Here is a 14,687-nt window from a genome sequence, read left to right on the forward strand (position 1 = left end):
TTTGGTTTTTGAAGGCTGGATTTGGCTGGAATGGATTCCAAGGGCCTTGTTGCATTTAAAAGGCCCCTGTGTTGCCAAGACAGTTGAACCCCCCCACAATTGACTCCATTATGGAAACTACACCCCTCAGGGAATGTAACAAGGGGTGTAGTGAGCATATGGACCCCACTGGTGACGGGCACAAATGTGGAACAATATGGCGTGAAAATTAAATATTACATTTTTTACACTATAATGTTGGTTTAGCCTTAAATTTTTCATTTTCACAAGGGGTTAAAAGAGAAAAAAACACACAAAATTTGTAGAGCAATTCCCCCTGAGTCCGTAAATACCCCACATGTGGACATAAAGCCTCCGAAGGGAAGGAGCGCCATTTGGATTTTGGAGGCTGGATTTGGCCAGAATGGATGATGAACGCCATGTCGCATTTACAGAGCCCTCGTGCTGCCAAAACACTGGAAACCCCCCACAAGTGACCCCATTCTGGAAGCTACACCCCTCAAGGAATCTATCAAGGGGTGCAGTGAGGATATGGACCCCTTGATGACGGCTACATTTGTGCCGAGAAAGTGAAAAAAATGAAAATTTTCCCTTTCACGTCACATTGTTCCACATTTGTGCCCGTCACCAGTGGGGTCCATATGCTCACTGCACCCCTTTTTAGATTCCTTGAGGGGTGTAGTTTCCAAAATGGGGTCACTTGTGGGGGGTTTCCAGTGTCTTGGCAGCACGAGGGGTCTGTAAATGCGACATGACCCTTGAAATCCATTCCAGTAAAATCCAGCTTGCAAAGGCCAATTGGCGCTCCTTCCCTTTGGAGGCTCGTCCTGCACCCCCTTGGCACTTTATGTCCACATGTGGGGTATTTCTGTACTCGGGAGAAACTGCGCTTCACATTTGGTGTTTTTTTTTTTTTCTTTTATCCCCTTGTAAAAATGAAAAATGAAGGCTAGAACAACATTTTAGTGTAAAAAATAGAATTTTTCCTTTTTTACACCACATTGTTCTGAAAATCTGTGAAGCCCCTTTGGGGTCCAAATGCTCACCGCACCCCTTGTTACATTCCTTGAGGGGTGTAGTTTTCTAAATGGTGTCCCTTTAGGGGTGTTTTTAATGTTTTGGCACCCCAGAGCCTCTGCCAACCTGAAGTGGTACAATCAAAAATAACCAAATATAACGGAGGCGTTGAAATTCACTGGCCGCTCCTTTATATCTGAGGCTTGTGGTTGCGTCAAATAGCGCAATACGGCCACATATGGGGTATTTCTATAAACTGCAGAAACGGGGCAATCAATATTGGGGTGCATTTCTCTGGTAATAGGTTTATCATTATGAAAGATATTGGATTACAATAAAATCTCTGCACAGAAAATTAAAATTTTCAAATTTCTTACACACTTGGCTTTTATTTCTGTGACTCCCCTAAAGGGTTAAAACACTTTCTGGATGTGCTTTTGCAGAGTTTGGGGGGTGCAGTTTCTGAAATTGGGTGCTTTGTGGGGCTTTCTAACATACAGGCCCCTCAAATACACTTTCAACCTGAACAGGTCCCTGAAAATATCTGATTTTGAAATTTTACAGAAAATTTGGAAAATTGCTGCTAATGATTTAAGCTTTCTATTGTCTAAAAAAAATGAAATATAGTTTAATAAATGCTGCCACCATAAAGTAGACATGTTGCTAATGCTATTTAATATATAATTTATGTGGCATTACCATTTTCTGTATAAGCAGGAAGGTTTCAAAGTTGGAAAAATGCATTTTTTCACAATTTTTCACGTTATTTTGGTGTTTTTCATAAAGATTCGTTATGAGTATCGACTCCATTTTACCATACATGTGAAGTACAATATGTCACGAGAAAACAATCTCAGAATCAGCCGGATAGGTAAAAGCATCCCGAAGCTATTAATGACTAAAGTGACACAGGTCATATTCATAAAATTTGTCTCTGTCCTTAAGGCCATTTCAGGCTCTGTCCTTAAGGGGTTAAGCACAAGGAGGAAACAACAAAAACGCAAATATTTAAAGGGGTTATCCAGCGCTACAAAAACATGGCCACTTTTCCTCCTACAGTTGTCTCCAGTTCAGGTGCGGTTTGAAATTAAGCTCCATTTACTTCAATGGAACTGAGTTTCAAAACCCCACCCAAACTGGAGACAACAGTAGGGGGAAAGTAGCCATGTTTTTGTAGCGCTGGATAACCCCTTTAAAGTACAAACGGTATAGCAGACAAATACATTTACTGTGCCACCATAAAAAACATGGCAGTTCAGTATAGGACAGTATAGGAAGGGATCAGCAAAACATTCAGATGTGATGCCAGCAGTCTTACAGGCAGGACAGATGTTCCTCTATGAGAAGGAGGCATAATTGTGAGCTCAGCTAGGGAGGGGGTTCTGGGATCTGAAACCAGCTGGATTAGGAGTCTGATCACACATTGCCACAAGCGCTGGATGCACAAGGAGAGGTGTGAGCTGACAATTCATTTCCACAGTCATCACCTGACTTTTCAGGGCCTGGCATAATTTAATTCCTGGTCAGTGAAGGTCATAGGCTACAGCTCCAATCGTGCTGCCAAGGAGAATGAATCACCATATATAATATGATTTGCACATTTTATCCTGTTTATTATCTGTTACCTCGGGTCAGTATGGTACTGCACATGTATATAAATAATAGCTCCTCCATGCTGATCTACATCAATATTACATATTACCCATCCAATTCACTTTACCAGCACAGAAGGGTCTGTGTAGTGTTATTAAAGGGGTTATCAGGAGCTACAAAAACATGGCCACTTTCTTTCATAGACAGCACCACTCTGTCTCCAGTTCAGATGTGATTTGCAATTAAAGGGGTTATCCAGCGCTACAAAAACATGGCCACTTTTCCCCCTCTCTTGTCTCCCGATTGGGGGGGGGGGGGGGGGGGGTTAAAACTCAGTTCAATTGAAGTAAATGGAGCTTAATTGCAAACCACACCTGAACTGGAGACAAGAGAGGGGGGGAAGTGGCTATGTATTTGTAGCGCTGGATAACCCCTTTAAGCTCCATTCACTTCAAGGTTGGACAGGTGGTGACCAAAAGGTTAAAACTTTGTCATTGTAGCGGATATTAAGCACACAGCGGAATCTCCAGTGGTAAGGTATATTCCTAATTGCCTGACTGAAAGAAGTGGTCTAAGGCATCAGCCACAGAAGACGTACCCATTGATTTCAATGTGGTAGTCCACACATAACTTTTGAAATTGAATTCGTTTTTGGCCGCTGATCTGTTCCACAAAAAGAGTAGAACCTGCACTTATAAACCAATGTCAATCGGTCCATTTCATAAGGATGACATATGGAGTCACAATGAGTATGCGATGCCCTGGTCCCTGGGGGCCACTTCCGCAGTGCTGGTGTTATGAGCGGGCAATGCCGGGGCAGCTGCAGGGGTTATACTTGTCACGGTATAGGCCTGAGGGCAGCACAGCTGTAGGGCCGGTCTGTGGAATCTGCGGGTGATGATGGGCATGCGATTCTTCGCTGCACCTAGTCAGGGCACCAGTTAGTGGACACCAATGCCAGGGTTCAGTAACAGCGGTTTTATTATAGATGAGGTAACTAGTAGCAACAGTTCTGTCCGGATGCAACCGGGTATATAGCAGGCTTTGACAAATAAAGCAGGAGTGGTGCTGCATAGGCTGTGAGAATACGTGCCGGATGGTGGGAGTAGGAGTATGAGATGGTTGGTTTCTCTATGACATTACTAAAAAGAAATCCTGATGTGTGAATGAGCCTGAATGCAGTTGTATGGTATGCCAAGACAACTTCAGCTTGGCTCCATCAAAATCAATTTCAGACACAAAGCTGGCTTCCTGCATTATCTGCTCCTTTACAGAATAATAATGAATGTAGCATACCACATCTTTTGAGCATTTCAGGTCCGTACTCGTAGCATTTGCAGTGCACAGTGAGCATGATCAATCTCAGTGTTAGCTTGTGGACGATTGCCCAAAAAAAGAGTTAATGGAAAAATGGGCTGGGGGGCGGGTGGGAACATAATAAAAAAAAAAAAAAGCTATAATTACTTGTTCCCATCCCCCGCTCACTGACAGCCACTGGTCTCCTGGATCCCGGTCCTGCTGCCATGACCTGGGGTTGCTAGATGATAATAGCAGTGGGAGAGCTGGTGTTTTATTTGGGCACTTTTCATGGTGGCCAGGAGTGGTGATGTCCACCTGCAGGTACACTAGCACTAGGCTCTGTAAGGGTATGTACCAGAGCCAGCTGTGCGGTGTTGTGGCTGCTAGGTGGGTGTTGTGTCAATTGTCACGGCTGCTAGGAGTGGTGTTGGAACCTATCCCCGGACAAACAGGCACTGCGCTCGACTGAGAAGATAGTCCAAGTGTAGGTGTAGTTGCGACAAAAATAGGACAGAGTCCAATAACTTAACCAGGGTAAACTTTTTTTTTACTGGAAGAACTTCAGTGCAATACAGTATAGTTGCAGGAATAACTTTGAGGTGACAGGTAGTTATAAGTAGTTGTACAGAGAAGAGAGTAGGGATGCATCTTGGGGCAGGGCCGTCTTACCCATTGGGCATGGTAGGCGGCTCCCCGGGGGCCCTTGCGTCCTAGGGGGCCCCTGCCCGCTGTGACATACCCGTACTTTTCGCTTCATAAGACGCACTTTTTTTCCTCCCAAAGTGGGAGGAAAAACTAAGTGCGTCCTATAAAGCGAAGACGGCTCACAAGCAGTGCTGAGCACCGCAAGGAAGCCGTCCCGCCCGCCCCTCTGCCCAGGGGCCCATAATGCTGTTAAGACGGCCCTGTCTTGGGGGCAGGGCCGCCATCAGGGCAGTATTGGCAGTACAGTTGTATGGGGCCCGGGCCCAAACTAGAATTCAGGGGGCCCGCTGAAGCTCCTCACAACTGTACTGCACACACACACACACACACACACACACACACACACACACACACACACACACACACACACACACACACACACACACACACACACACAGCTCCTGCTGTCTGTCAGACGCTCACTATCAGGAGCAGAGCTGAGAGAAGACACAAGCAGGGCCCCCTCCTCACTCCCCCCCGGGCCCCTCCCCAGCCACCTCCGTACCTTCTCTGGCTGTGTTCTCTGTCGGGACAAGAGGAGCAGGAGGGGGAGGGGCTCGGGCCGGCTGTGTGCAGGAGAGAAGAAGAAGATGACTGCACCTCATGCTGCCCCAGACTTTCCCTGAAGAGAATGTAAGTGTGTGTGTGTGTTAGTGAGTTGTGTGTGTGTGTGTGTGTGTTAGTGAGTTGTGTGTGTGTGGGTTTGTGAGGTGTGTGTGTTAGTGAGTTGTGTGTGTAGGGGTTTGTGAGGTGTGTGTGTTAGTGAGTTGTGTGTGTGTGGGTTTGTGAGGTGTGTGTGTTTGTTTGAGAGTTGGGGGGGTCACCTGGAGTTGGGGTTAGGCTACCACCCTGTGCACACAAGATAGTAATGGTGAGCACAGCTCTGGATATCTGTATCCTCAGCCCCTCTGTGCTGTATATGCTGAAACTTGTACAATTATAGCTAAAAGATGATGCTTGGTTCTTTATAAAGTGAGAGGCTTATGAAGTTCTGCAGCAGCTGAGAGGTGTGTATTATGAGGTTCTGCAGCAGCTGAGAGGTGTGTATTATGAGGTTCTGCAGCAGCTGAGATGTGTGTATTATGAGGTTCTGCAGCAGCTGAGATGTGTGTATTATGAGGTTCAGCAGCAGCTGAGATGTGTGTATTATGAGGTTCTGCAGCAGCTGAGGTGTATGATGAGGTTCTGCAGCAGCTGAGGTGTATGATGAGGTTCTGCAGCAGCTGAGGTGTATGATTAGGTTCTGCAGCACTGAGGTGTATAATGAGGCTCTGCAGCAGCTGAGGTGTAGTATGATGTCTGCTTACCTTCATAATACAACTCAGCTGCGGCATAACATCATCATACACCTGAGCTGCTGCAGAACATCATAATACACCTCAGCTGCTGCAGAACATCATAATACACCTCAGCTGCTGCAGAACATCATAATACACACCTCAGCTGCTGCAGAACATCATAATACACCTGAGCTGCTGCAGAACATCATAATACACACCTCAGCTGCTGCAGAACATCATAATACACCTGAGCTGCTGCAGAACATCATAATACACACCTCAGCTGCTGCAGAACCTCATCATACACCTCAGCTGCTGCAGAACATCATAATACACCTCAGCTGCTGCAGAACATCATAATACACACTCAGCTGCTGCAGAACCTCATCATACACCTCAGCTGCTGCAGAACATCATCATACACCTGAGCTGCTGCAGAACATCATAATACACCTGAGCTGCTGCAGAACATCATAATACACTCCTCAGCTGCTGCAGAACCTCATCATACACCTCAGCTGCTGCAGAACCTCATCATACACCTCAGCTGCTGCAGAACATCATCATACACCTCAGCTGCTGCAGAACATCATCATACACCTCAGCTGCTGCAGAACCTCATTATACACCTCAGCTGCTGTAGAACATCATAATACACCTCAGCTGCTGCAGAACCTCATCATACACACTTCAGTTGCAGCAAAACATCATAATACACACTTCAGTTGCTGCAGAACATCATTTTAATTTTAACCTCAGGCAGCAGAAAAGCTAGAATTGGCCCTGTGTATTAGTAGTATGGATGTAAATATAAAATGTACATACGTGTATATATCTGTTTAAAGTGTGACTGTATGTAATGTATACAGTGTGTGTTGTGTGTATATGATGTATGTAATATATATAGTATGTGCTGTGTGTATACGATGTATGTGTGTTGTTATATTAATGGGGGTCATCTCTTCATGGTAAGCCCTGATATTTTGTCAATCTGTTATTTTACCCAGCAATGACGTCGGCACTCGGGAAATTACAGGTGTAAATAGAGAAGATATTTTTGTGTGAGCCATGACTACTTCGCCACTGAGGGCCGCCCACATGACTACATGGGGTAATTTACATATGGTTTTTCAAAGTTGTTTTTTTGGGGACGACTGGGGGGCCCAGACACTTTGAGTGTACGGGGCCCAGAAATTCCTGATGGCGGCCCTGCTTGGGGGCCTTGTCCAGGTAGTGGTGTACTCTGCTGGGATGAGTACTCACGTTTAGATAGTTTAGATACTCTGACTGCCTTCTGCGGTCAGCAACAGTGGAGAAGTGAGCTTGCCCAAGTGTCTCAGTCCCTCCCCACCTCTACTGACAAAAGACCTCCAACCAGGAACTAACTTCCCTTTTATAGGGCTACCTAAACTGGACTGTGGTTGGAGGGGTGATGAAAAGAGGAGAGGGAAGCGGTAGGATTGGTTAAAAAAAAGTAAGGGAGAACACCTGCACCTGGTATAGGACAAAACAGAACATGTGATAAATAGAGATGAGCGAACCGGGTTCGGGTTCGAGTCGATCTGAACCCGAACGGTCGGTATTTGATTAGCTGGGGCTGCTGAACTTGGATAAAGCTCTAAGGTTGTCTGGAAAACATGGATACAGACAGTGGGGGAGATTTATCAGATTTTTCTAGATGTGGTCTATTTCTGCTTTGGCATGAATAGACTGGTCTATTTAAAGTGCAATTTACTATCAGATATAAGCCTGGTCTACTTTCTGTGATGCTGAATTGTTTGGCACAGAATTGTCTCTAAATAGTCTCAGAATTGTCTCTAAATAGTCTCATTGGCCCTGGTTCGCCTCCTAGGTAATAAGCATTTTCTTCTCCCTTTCTTTTTCAGATACCGGAGGATTACGTCGAATTCGTTTGGACTACGTCGATGACCGGTGGACTTTATTGTTCAATAAAATAGTCAACGAGGGGTGTGGGGGTGTTTTTATTTGAATATAAACATTTTCTCGGTGTGTTGTGTTTTCTTTCATTTCTCTACAGACTTAGTAGTGGAAGCTGTCCGATAGACGGAATCCATTACTAAGTCGGGGCCTAGTGTTAGCCGGTATAAAATGACTAACACTAACCCCCCATTATTACCCCAGTACCCAATGCCACCAGGGGTACTGGGAAGAGCCGGGTGCCAGTGGTCCCGGAGCGTCAAAATTGGCGCTCCTAGACTGGGGCGGCAGCAGGCTGGTAATATTTAGGCTGGGGAGGGCCTAAACCAATGGCTCTTCCCACCCTGGTGTTACCAGGCTGCTGTTGCTTGGTTTTTAACTGGTTATGAAAATAGGGGGAACCCTACTCGTTTTTTTTTTTTATTATTTATTTATTTATTTAAAAAAAAATTATGCATAGGGTTCCCCCTATTTTCATAATCAGCCGGGTTAATAACCAAGCAACAGCAGCCTGGTAACACCAGGGTGGGAAGAGCCATTGGTGTAGGCCCTCCCCAGCCTAAATATTACCAGCCTGCTGCCGCCCCAGTCCAGGAGCGCCAATTTTGACGCTCCGGTTCCTGGGATCCTGGGAAAGCTGGGTGACCTTCAGCATGGGCATGGGAGTTACAGTCTGGCTCCCAGGGACTTAACCCCCTGGGGAACAGACTGTTCTGGCACAGCATCTGCACCAGCATGGAAGGGGGTTAAGTGCCCTCTTCCTTCCTGGGGCAGATGCAGTGCAATCTCCATGGGGAAGAGAGGGTTGATGCTAGTGGCTGGGGGTTACCTGCTGAGTCTTCTTCAGCAGTTGGCAGCAGTCCCCGAATGTCCCGGTAAGCTCCGCCCCCGCGACGATAAGCTCCGCCCCCGAAATTGCAGCAATTTTGGGTGCAGGGCTTATCGTAGCGGGGGCGGAGCTTACCGGAACATTCGGGGACTGCTGCCAACTGCTGAAGAAGACTCAGCAGGTAACCCCCAGCCCCAGGGGCGTAACTACCACTAAAGCAGCCATAGCGGCTGCTATGGGGCCCACCGCATCAGAGGGCTTCCTAAGCTGTCAACACCTGAGCAGGCCTCCCTGGATCTGCAAATGTCCCTTTAACTGAAAGCACTGATAAGTGCACTTAGTTATGACTACACTTGGTGGTTGATCGGGAAGAGGGGGGAGGTCCAATCAGAAGTTTGCTATGGGGCCCAGCCATTTCTAGTTACGCCCCTGCCCAGCCCTTAGCATCAACCCCCCCTCCCCCATGGACATCGCACTGCATTTGCCCCAGTAAGGAAGAGGGCACTTAACCCCCTTCCTTGCTGGTGCAGATGCAGTGCCAGAACAGTCTGGTCCCCAGGGGGTTAAGTACCCTGGGAGCCAGACTGTAAAGCCCATGCTGGAGGTCACCCAACTTTCCCAGGATCCTGTAAGGGTTAACCTTACAGGATGCTGGGAAAGCTGGGTGACCTCCAGCATGGGCATGGCAGTTACAGTCTGGCTCCCAAGGGCTCAAGCCCCTGGGAGCCAGACTGTAACTTCTGTGCCAGGATTTTAAATTTCCCGCCCAGAAGCAGACTGCTTTCTGCTTTTGGGTGGGAAACCCTGTAGGCAGGGAATCCCGGCTTAATTAAGGGGATTCCCTGCTCCTGTACTGCAAGGAGGGGTGCGCTAAGCACCCCTCCTTACTGTACAGCCCCAGGGGGTTAGTAGTAATGCTGCTGCATCACTACTTAACCCTTTACACTCCGTGGACCGGGTGCACTGCACCGGACCCACGGAGCAAACTCGCTCCACAGTATAGGCGGTGAAATAGACCTCCTCTAGTGTGGAGTGAGTTTGCGACACATGTGTGACTATTTTAGATAGTCGCACATGATAAATCATGCTTACTTTCAGCTTAAGCTGAAGTAGGCATGATCAGTCTAAGTAGGTGAAATGTCGCAAAATTTTGCGCAGGTATGCGGGTGCGCAAAATTTTGCGACATTTTCACTCCAAAAAAATGGTCTATAATGATGATAAATCTCCCCAAATGACTATATCCATGATTTCCACATAGCCTTAGGGCTTTATCCAAGTTCAGCAGCCACCGCTAATCAAATACCGAAAGTTCGGGTTCGGATCGAGCATGTTCGCTCATCTCTAGTGAAAAAGAATAGTTAACCCATTACACCTTCAGCTGTGCTCCATAAACAACACAAGTATAAAGCAGCTAGTGGGGAAAATACATAACAACATCTACGTAATCCCCTGACAGATACCTGACAGAGATACTTTGCTCAGGTGAAATAAAACTTAGTGAAACCCCCTGTACTGGGACACTACAATGTGACTTGTTTAGAAGAAGCTCATACTCATGGTTAAGACTAAGTAAAAAGAAGACGACCGCCTTTTGCCAGAAGAGCCCACAGAGTGTCAGGTCTTGTAGTACGAGTCCCAGGTATGGATCAGCTGGGTATAGCTAACCTCTCAAGGTTTCCCAAGTAGGTCAAGCAGTTTTAATGGGGTATTTGAGCTTAAGCTCTTTGCTCCACTGCAGACCTATCCCTGTTTCTTGGATAGTCCTGACTAGATCTGAGTTAGTTCTCCCTGGCGTAGGCAAGGCTTATCCCAGGTGACAGTTACCCCGCCTTTGGGTTTAGCACTGCATATTTCTTTATCACAAACTCCAACAAAACTTTTGTCTCTCCAAACTCCAACTAACTGACCAGCAGCCATACATAACACAGTACAATACACAGTTAACCCTTTTCTTCTTCAGCTGTGCAAGCAGGATGGGTGAGAGTGAGACACCAAGTGGTGAGACATGGAGCGATAATTCAGCCAATCGAACGATTAATGATTTTGAAATAAGGATAACGTGTTTTTTATAACGCTCAGCGTTTAGACAGAACGATATATCGATTGAAAAAATTGTTATTGCGATTGTTTTAAGATCACTTAAGGCTATCTTACACATAGGGTGAATCGGTAAAAGACTGTTTACACGATGCGATCTGTGAATTTTCAGCGAACGACGATTTAAGAACATGTTGAAAGATCAAAATCAACGTTTTCTCGCTCGTCGTTTGATCGTTTGCTGTGTTTACACGGAACGATTATTGCTCAAATGTGATCATTATCGCGAAAATTCAAACGATAATCATTCCGTGTAAACGCAGGAACAATTATTGTTCGAATTTTCACATAAACGATCGCATTTGAGCAATAATTGTACTGTGTAAACACAGCAAACGATCAAACGACGAGCGAGAAATCGTTCATTTTAATCGTTCAACATGTTCTTAAATCGTCGTTCGTCGTTTGTTAAAAATTAGCAGATCGCTTCGTGTAAACAGTCTTTCACCGATTCACCCTATGTGTAAGATAGGCTTAAGTGATCTTAAAACGATCGCAATAACACATTGTTATTTCAAAATTGTTAATCGTTCGATTGGCCGAATTATCACTCTGTGTAAACGCAGCATTATCCTTCACAGTAAATTGCACTATACACTAGTACATCGCACAATACACCAGTCTATGGTTATGTTCACACAACGTTTTTTCCTCTCTGTTTTTGAAAAGAAATTTACGTCCACCATTTTGAGTTTAAAATAATGTCCGTCATTTCGCTATTTGGCCTCCCGTCAGTGCAACGACAGCTGCTGGTACATTATTCTAGTTTAGGTGGACTGGTTGATCTTTGGGTGTGTCTTTAATTAAAAAAGCCATTGAATTTAATAGTTAAGACAGTGAAAAAAGAAAAAGTTTGTATGAAGAACTTAAAAATAACATCCACTGTTTGCAATAGACTTAAGAAAATAATTGACATGAACATTATTTTGACGCTCGTGCATGCAACATCCGCATGCAACATCCGTCATTCCTTTGACTTCAGTGCATTGCATTGAAGTCAATTTAATTGCAGCAATAATGGACATCTTTTTAAATAGAAAAGGCGTCCGCCTATTCTCTTTTTTTTTATATTGTGTGAGCATAGCCTATTACTGCCATAGCAGAAATAGACCACACACAGAAAATTTCCCCCCTCCCCTTTTGATAAATTCCTCCCAAAATGTCCATTCTTTGCATGTATTACAGGAGAACCAGAAACACTTCTAGTACATGTGAAATGCTCTTCAACAGAACAAACATCTCTAAAATACATGGGTAAAAGGTAGAAGCATTTCTGCCTTGAAATATTCATGTTATTTTTCTGCTTCCATTTTACACCACATAAATCCAGCTTTACACACTGATGTTGAATATTACTTCTGCATTTTACAAATCCCAGTAATATTTTATACTTTTTTTTAAAATTAAGATACATAGAGAGAACATGAGTAAGGGAAGGGTTAATAGAGAAGTAAAACCGCTAAAATTTACACATAACCACAGAAGTAGAAAAAGTGGAATAATCATCTATTCTCTGCTTGGCTGGGGCCCTGCCAGGCTCAGCAGCCAGAAAAACTGCTATGTGTCTGTAATCATTAAAAGGGAAGTCAGGGCGCTGCGAATTATTCATCAGAGGAAGAAGCAGTTAAAAATAGCGTAATCCTCTCGGCCTGGGCAGCTCTTTGGTGTCACTTTCAGGAGAAGCTGTGAAACCAGATGATCAGCTGTTACATGTTGCCTTCTCATTTCTATGTCTGAAAAATGCTCATAAAATCTGTTTGTGGATATCAAGTTAGATTTTATTTTGTGTTCAAAGCATACAGTTCTAATGTTTCCACCAACACAACCATAGCTGTCAGTAGGGCTGCTGCTTGGGCTGTCCTGCCCTCCTAGATTAATGAATGGCACACCAGTCAAGCTACGCAGCGATACATCTCCTGCTCCATATGGACTTCCGTTGGGCCTGGCAAGTCCACTCAACACTACTCCCAACCCCCAACTTGTTCATCATTAGATATACTGAGACTCTGTTCTGTTTAGTTTCATACACAGCATATTTATGAGATTGTTAACAGTATTTTTATTTCATGTTACCAGTTACTATTAACACTACAGTCAGGGCCGTCTTTGCCATGAGGCAAAATGTTATTGCTCAGGGCGGCAGCTTTGTGGTGTCTGAGGGGCAGCATGTTTTTTGGAGTGGCTGCAAATTTTCTGTACACACACCTTACTCACTAAAGCCCCTATTAGACGGGGCGACTGAGAGGAGCAGCGCTCATTTGCTCCTCATTCCCTGCTCGCTCAGGGCCGTATTTACCACTAGGCACCTGTGTTCCGGTGCCTAGGGCAGCACCTTGCAGGGGGGCAGCACCAGGGAGAAGGGGGAAGGAAACAAATCTTTTTTTGTTTTTATTTATTTAGTCTCCCACCTCCTGTTCAGACTTGCCAGTAAATCTGGTGTCTTTTCAAGGGGGAGGGTATGTTGGTACTGGTCCGGTCTGGTATGGCAGTGTTATCCAGTCACAGTATAGCGGTATTGTTCAGGTCTTGTGTGGCCATGGTAAATGTGAGGCCTGGAGCTATTACCTTCCAATCTACCAATCCTGTAGTGAGAAATCCTTCAGACAATATGCAGACCGATCTAATCATTGATTCAATGTGGAAATTTGTTTATGTTTTAAAGTTACTGTACCACCAGGCCCAGGCTGAAGCACTGGAGGCGGGCCGCCCCCCCCTAGTAGGAGGAAACCCTAGCCACTCTATGATAGGGTTCCATTGATTCTAATGGAGTCATGTCATGGTGGGGCTGGAGTTACTTCCCACTAAGGGTGGGTGGTCCTGCCTCCAGTGCTTCAGCCTGGGCCTGGTGGTACAGTCACTTTAAAGGGGTAGTGCGGCGGTAAAGAATTATTGACAGAATAACACACATTACAAAGTTATACAACTTTGTAATGTATGTTATGTCTGTGAATGGCCCCCTTCCCCGTGTCCCACCACCCCCACCCATGTACCCAGAAGTGTGGTGCGCTACACATACCTGTCACGTGCCGACTCGTCTCCGATCTTCAGTCTGCGATGTCGTCTTTGGACGGCCGGGCCGAATCCCTCTGAGCGTCTTGCGTGCCGGCCGCCCTCTTCAGCGTCATCAGATGCTCAGCCGCGATTGGCTGAGCATAACTGTGCTCAGCTAATCGCGGCTGAGCAGCCGATGACGCGGCCGCGTCATCAGCTGCTCAGCCGCAATTGGCTGAGCCAGACTGTGCTCAGCCAATCACGGCTGAGCATCTGATGACGCTGAAGAGGGCGGCCGGCACGCAGGATGCTCAGAGGGATTCGGCCCGGCCGTCCGAAGGCGACATCGCAGACTGAAGATCGGAGACAAGTCGGCACGTGACAGGTATGTATAGCGCACCACACTTCCGGGTACACGTGTGGGGGTGGTGGGACACGGGGAAGGGGGCCATTCACAGACATTACATAAATTACAAAGTTGTATAACTTTGTAATGTGTGTTATTCTGTCAATAATTCTTTACCGCCGCACTACCCCTTTAAGCCGTTAAAAACCATTGAATGTTTCCACATGTAGAGAAATGCATGTGGCCGAAATCACGCTCTTCAAGTTTAACAGCTGCCGCTGCCCTAGCCGCTGTACCTGTAGCACTGCGCTTGCTGCTGGCAGGGCCGTTTCTACCACCGTGCGCGCCGGGCGGCCGCCCGGGGCGCTGACAGGGAGGAGGGCGCAGTAACCCGCACTGACATCTGATCACCGCCTCCCCGGCACATCTGATCGCCGCCCCTCCTGGGACACCTGATCGGCGCAGCGTCGCCCTCAGGAACTTGTGATCGCCGACGACCCGGCACACCTGTCGCCGCAGCGCCGCCCCCCCGGCACATGTGATATCCGCCCCTCCCGGGACACCTGATTGCCGCAGCGCCGCCCCCCCGGC

The sequence above is a fragment of the Dendropsophus ebraccatus genome, chromosome 4 (assembly GCF_027789765.1).
Source record: "Dendropsophus ebraccatus isolate aDenEbr1 chromosome 4, aDenEbr1.pat, whole genome shotgun sequence".
NCBI classification, from domain to species: Eukaryota; Metazoa; Chordata; class Amphibia; order Anura; family Hylidae; genus Dendropsophus; species Dendropsophus ebraccatus.